A 6,000-nucleotide genomic window follows, 5' to 3' on the forward strand; every position below is an offset into this window, starting at 1 on the left:
AGGAGAGGTGAAGCAGCCACAAACAATCCTGGCATTGAGATGCTGCTCATCCCAGGCCATCTGCAGCTCCCTGAGCCTGGGGAGGACAAAGACAACGTTAGCTGAGAGTGAGCCCTGCCAAGGCAGGGAAGACAAACCAGCTTTTGTATCTGCAAAGGCAAAGTTAGCTTTGGGGAAAAGACCAGATAGCTCAACCCCCAGAGCCTGTGCTTTGGCTGCTGTTCACTTGGAGGGTCCAAATCCACGTCAAGTGACAGCAGAAGCCTCCAATGCTCCCTTTCTCTTGCCTGCCCCACACGTGAGATGAGCTGGGCACCCCACCACAGGCAGCACAGGTCCAGAAACACATACTCATAACAACATATATACTGAGCCAAGAGGGGTTGGGCCCATTCCAGCTTCAATCCCTTTATCATCCATGTCTCCCTTTTGTCCCCCAGACCAGATGAGAGTTAGGAGCTCAAAAACATCCACCCCAAGGGGTGAGCCAAGCAGGGTCTGCACTGCTGCCCTCACACCTGGCCCATCCTGTCCCTTTCCAGCACTTGCACTCATGTCCATGCAGGCAATGATTTCCATATGCAGAAAAACAATCTCCCAAGGACAACAGGGTTTCTCCCCTTCCTCTCTCTCTCCCAGCTCTGGGAGGAGAGCAGCTCTCCCTCCTGCACTGAGCCAGCAGCCAGCAGATGGGCTGTGCTTACCTCCACAGCCCTGCCAGCAACCTCAAGGTCTTCTCCTCAGCAGATAACTCAGGTCTGAAAGGTGAGAAACATTGAACGGTGGCCACCAAGAGCTTCTGTGCAGCAAGGGCAGCCCAGCCCAGGATGTGCTTCCCAAGGGAACCTCCCTGAAAAAGCAAATCCTCCCTACAACTTAATGGGAAAAACAAGACCAGATATAAAAGGAATCAGGAAGAATTTTTTTTTTCTTCACCCAGCACTCTCTCTGGAAAGCTGACATAATGGGCCAGATGAAATTATTTAACCCCTGCTGCAGGGAAATCATCAGGTTTGACAGTACCTACCAGGGCTTCACTCCTGCCTGTCAGCCCTGCCTCTCACACCCTCCTTGCTCACACAGTGAACTCAACTCAACTAAAAAAAATTAAAAAATAAAATTAAAAAAAAAAAATCTAGCCCTTGCCCAGCACTCCCCACAGCTCCCAACCACTCCATGCAAATGCTGTGCCCAACCATGGTGCTGGTGCATACTGGTTGGGCTGTATGAAAAGGGGGAAACAGGGAGAAGGGCTGCAAGCCCTCACTGATGACTTTACTGCTCATCTGCACGGTGAGATGCAGCCTGTCCCTGGGGGCAGAGGCTGCTTTGGCAATAGGAAAATGGAACAGTGGAATCGTGCACGTAAGCAAGAGGTGAGCAATGCCCTGAGCCCTTCAGAAGAAGACAACCATGAGCCCAGAGGAGACATTTCCCACCCAAAGTAGGCCAAGGACCATGGATTGATCTGGTCCAGCACAGCTCCATCCAGGGGACCTCAGCTCATCTCATCCCATCCCTCAGGTCTGAGCAATCAGCTCCAGTTCTAGAGATCCCAGCAGCCATGAGCCTGGGCATGTGGGTGTGAGAGCAGACTCCTTGTGAGGATGCAAACCTCCCTTCCTTTGCTTGGTACCTCTCCTATTAAACTGGGATGTGCTGTCCTCGCCCTAGATGAATATCAGTCACTGGATTAATCGTGGATTACATAAAATGATGGATTATATTCACTTTTCATTCAGCAGTAAAAAGAAGATGTGCAAGCAAGAACTATGGGCTTTTAATGTCATATATCCTCCCCTTCCCTCTATTTGACACCAGCAGCCAAAAGGTATTACTACCTCCTAGTGACCTCAGTAAGCACTACTCCTCCTAGTGACCTCAGTAAACACACATGGCTTGGACAGGCTGCTCAGTGCTGCCAGGTTGATGGTTTTATTTTTACATGAACATCCCCTCCTCAGCCTCCAACCTGGTGTGGTATGGGAGATGAAACATTCCATCCAGAAGCCAAGGTAGAAGCATGAACAACTGGGAAAAAAAAAAACCTTCAACCATGAGCAGGGAACTGATGTGGATCAGTCACCCCACAGGGGGAATAACCCAACCCCACATCCACAGGCTCTGGGCTGACCCTGCCACTGCAGAGAAAAACCTAGAAATGGGATGGATAAGTAATAAATGAAGTAAGACCATCAGCAGACAACTGCTTACATTCTGTTACTCTATCCAAAGGGAACAGGAACACCAGGACCCGTGGCACACACAAGCTTGGGGGAGCCAGGACCCACTCCCACAGCACAACCCTCAGCCCCTTGCATGGCACAGGGGGTACCAGGGGGATGCTCCCTGCTGCTGCCCACAGCCATGCTGACAGCAGAGACCAGGGGAGGACAAGGAAGTGCAAAAAGCTACCAGGAGACAAAGCTTCAGCATCAAGTCTTACTCTGATAGGGATAATGGAGGAAAAGCACCCCCATGAAAAGGGGAATCTGGGTGCTTTTGCTGCTATACCACAACATTGCTCCTTTTTCACCTTTTTCAGCTCAGAGCACCTTTGCTTTTAGCCTCCAAACCCTGATGTGCAGATCACTAAGCTGCCTGTTGCAGATTTACCCTGTGACAGACAGAAAAAGGTGGCTGCCAGTCTTCAGCATCACTGAAATTCAGACAGATATCTGCCTGGCTTCAGTCTCCAACCTGTGACTGCTGTCTGCTTCAGCATTTATATTCAAGGCAAATTTGATGAGGGGAGGAGGAAGCCACAACAAAGGACATTATTTGCAAATCATTATTTTGCTTCACTAGAGCTGGATACAGATGCAAAAGAAATCTTTGAACCACATCCTCAGCCACACCTGCTCATCAGAAAACCTGCTCTCCCCGAGCCAGGGCTGCACCTCTGAATTTATATCAATACACACGACCGTGGTGACTGCTTCCCCTTGCTCCTCTTCCAGCTACAGCTGCCAAAACAGCAGAAAGCATCTGCCCCAAAATTATTTACCTTCAGAAAAAATCTTGCAGAATCCAGGACAACCATCAGGTGCCTGGCAGCCCCAGTTTCAGCTAGAAACATTTTTCTGCTTGCAAATTGGAGTCAGCAACCTCAGCCAAGTGGTTAAGGCTCTAATCACTGTGTCTGAGAGGCAGAAAGATGCCAGAGAAATTTTATTTATGATACAGCTAATGGGGTTTGCCCTTAAGCACTGGACAAATCTTCCAGCTCATTACCCAGTGTTAAGAATCACTTGGACAAACCAGGCATTGGAAAGTTGATCCTGCAGAGGAGCTCTGTGATTTACCTTAAAATGACTTACAAAAGGAAGAAAATGTCACACAAGCCCCTCCTGCTCATCCTCACAACACAGCAGCACTGCTGTCAGCATCCAGAATTTTAATTGCAACTCTTTTCCCCCCTAAACTAACATCTCTCAGCCAAGGAATGCTCTTCCCTGCTTTGCCTGGAAAGCTAGAGCAGGTTTGGGGCATTCTGGGGCTCAGGAGAGACAGGGAGAGAAGCAAATTTTTTACAAAGAAGGAAATCTGGAAGAAAACTTATACTCAAGCAGATAGCAAGGAGAATGTTAAAGGCCAAATCCTGTGTAGTATTTGCAGGGTAAGGATCATTGGCCTGACAACCACTGATTTTACATTAATGATTTTGACTTCTTTGCATAAAATGGTCACAGCCAGGCAGAGGGTGGAAAAACAGCTTTTGGGGGATCTTCAAAGAAAAAAAAGAAAATGCCCCTTTTGCCAAGAGCCAATACAGACCATTCAGGAATTCCTGGGACCTTGGGTTGCCTTTAATTTATAGCCACTGAAAAAGTCCTGTGACTGTTGAATCTGTCACCAAATCAGCAGCTTAATGAGCAGGAAGATTCACACCACATCAGACATGAGGGGGAAACACCTTCCCCTGTGCTAACAGAGCTGAGAAACAGCCCCATGTCCCTGCACAGGGACAATGGTGATGTCCTTAAGCTGTCACATCACATCCCCTCAGCCTTTCCAATAGCAAGCAGCTGGGAAAGACAAGGATGAAAGCAAAATAAGGAGGAACGTTGAGGTAAGCACCTCACATGGATTAAGATCAATGCCATAAACTCTAACCATAGCCACAGGGTGGTGATCTGGCAGATGGAGACTGCTGCCAGTTACAATGTCCCCCCCCAGCTCAAAGATGCCCTTGTCCAGAGGGATGAACACAATCAGCTACTCACGGGCCTGTACAACACAGCATTCCCCTGAATATCCCCAGCAGAAAGGCAAAACATCACCCAGACAGCAATGCAAACACACCCCTTACAGCAGTTTTCCCCCTCAGGCTGGGCTTTGCTCCCCAGGGTCAGATCAAAAGATGCTTTGGGCTGAGCAAGCTGCTGGCCTGCTATGGGTTAGATCCCCTAAGAGAAGAGCAGGCAGGACCTGCTGTGCCACCACAGGGGATCCCAAGAAAAGGAATTAACCCCCCAATCCTTGGAGGCAATTGAATTTGGGAGAAGCAGGAGCTGCCTGCCTGCCACCCTTCAGCCCTGCTGTGCTGGGGAGAACACAGCCTTCTCCAGGTTCTCCTCCCTGCTGTTTCCCAGCTTGAGCAGGGATTGCCACAAAATCCATACAAAACAGTCACTCTATTAGGATTGGCAAGCACTCAGGAACAAGTTACTCCCTCCCCTGCCAGCTTGAGGGGATGGGAGGAAACTCATTAAAAGCAAGATACAGTCACTGCTTGCTCAGGGCAGGATTGAGGCACCCAGCAGCCCCTGAGGATGGGAGCTGTGCTGCTGGCTGCACCCCAGGCAGATACAGGGTGGCAGGGCTGCATCCCCACCTCCCAAAAATAGCATTTTTGTTCAGAGCCAGCAGTCAGGACCCCCTCCCCCTCACACAGGCAGGCAGCTCTCTGCTCCAGAGCCCAGCCACAGGGATACCAACCATGGAAGAGCAGGGATGGTGCCATGCAACAGGCACAGAGTGCATGGAAGAGCCTTTGCATGCTGCTCTGTGCACAAATACCAGTTCTCTCTGTCCACTCCCTGGCAACAGCCCTGTCCCCAGCACCAAGGCAGGACATGGCCCCTGTGCTTGAGCAGAGCTGCTTCAAGGGGCATCTGCCCATCACTGTGGCATCTGGCACAGGACCTGCCACATCCCTCACTTCACATTGGGTCCCTTTGCCACAGCAACAAAAGAGAGACCACAGACATGGAGAAAACTGCAGCCACCGAGGTGATCCAGCACCATAACTCACACAGCCCCAGACAAGGCACCCCAAACACAGGATGTCCCAGGGCAGGGCTCACTGATGGAGAACGTGGTCCCAGCAGGGCTGGCTGGGACATCACCCCATGAGCACACACCCAGGTGTAACCACAGCCCCATTCACCAGCACAACCAGGAGCAGAGCATGCCTTAGGGTTTTCAGATGGGTTTCTCTTACAGCACTTTTTTCTGCTGGAAGGAGGAAAGGGACATCTCAGTGGCAGGCAGTCATTTCTGACCAGAGCAAACACAAAGAGCCACACACAGACACCCAGCACTGCCACACGGGGTGGCAGAGCCCTACATCTCAACAGGGACACACCAGCACCCCCAGGGCCATGTGGCAAAGGAGCAAAAGAAACAGGGCTACATACTCATTCTGCACCAGAGGACCTGGAGGCCAGGGAGCCAGGCTGCAGCAGAGCTGGGAAGCAGAAGTTCCATCCAAGTTGTTCACACTATCCAGGTTGATTGCACAGAAGGATGACCCAAGGGAGGGACACACAAGCCACCTCAGCCCCTCGTCCTCATCACCACCAGCACCACGTCAGCAACGATTTAATTCCCTGATCCAGAAACACAGAGAAAATGAGCAGCTTTCCCTCCATCCCAGGCAAATGCCTGCTAGCAGGAGCAGCCTGGCACAGCTGTGCTCCCTCAGAACACAGAGCCCAACTCCGTTCAAGACTCCAGCATGTCAGCAAGCAAATCCTCTTTGCCTATGGGCAAGGA

The 6,000-nt window shown here is 50.7% G+C and overlaps 1 protein-coding gene across 1 annotated transcript in view; it reads right to left on the bottom strand.

The window, feature by feature from the left end:
* The window catches only part of LOC103536864 (ankyrin repeat and fibronectin type-III domain-containing protein 1), a 184,464-nt gene extending 178,753 nt beyond the window's left edge, over positions 1 to 5,711 (bottom strand). Inside the window, exon 1 of the mRNA XM_030459725.1 lies at positions 5,643 to 5,711. The gene's annotated coding sequence lies outside the window, so the exon portion shown is untranslated. The remainder of the gene's footprint in view (positions 1 to 5,642) is intronic.
* Positions 5,712 to 6,000: the final 289 nt, after the last annotated feature.

This window comes from Calypte anna, chromosome 14 (genome assembly GCF_003957555.1).
Source record: "Calypte anna isolate BGI_N300 chromosome 14, bCalAnn1_v1.p, whole genome shotgun sequence".
NCBI lineage: Eukaryota > Metazoa > Chordata > Aves > Apodiformes > Trochilidae > Calypte > Calypte anna.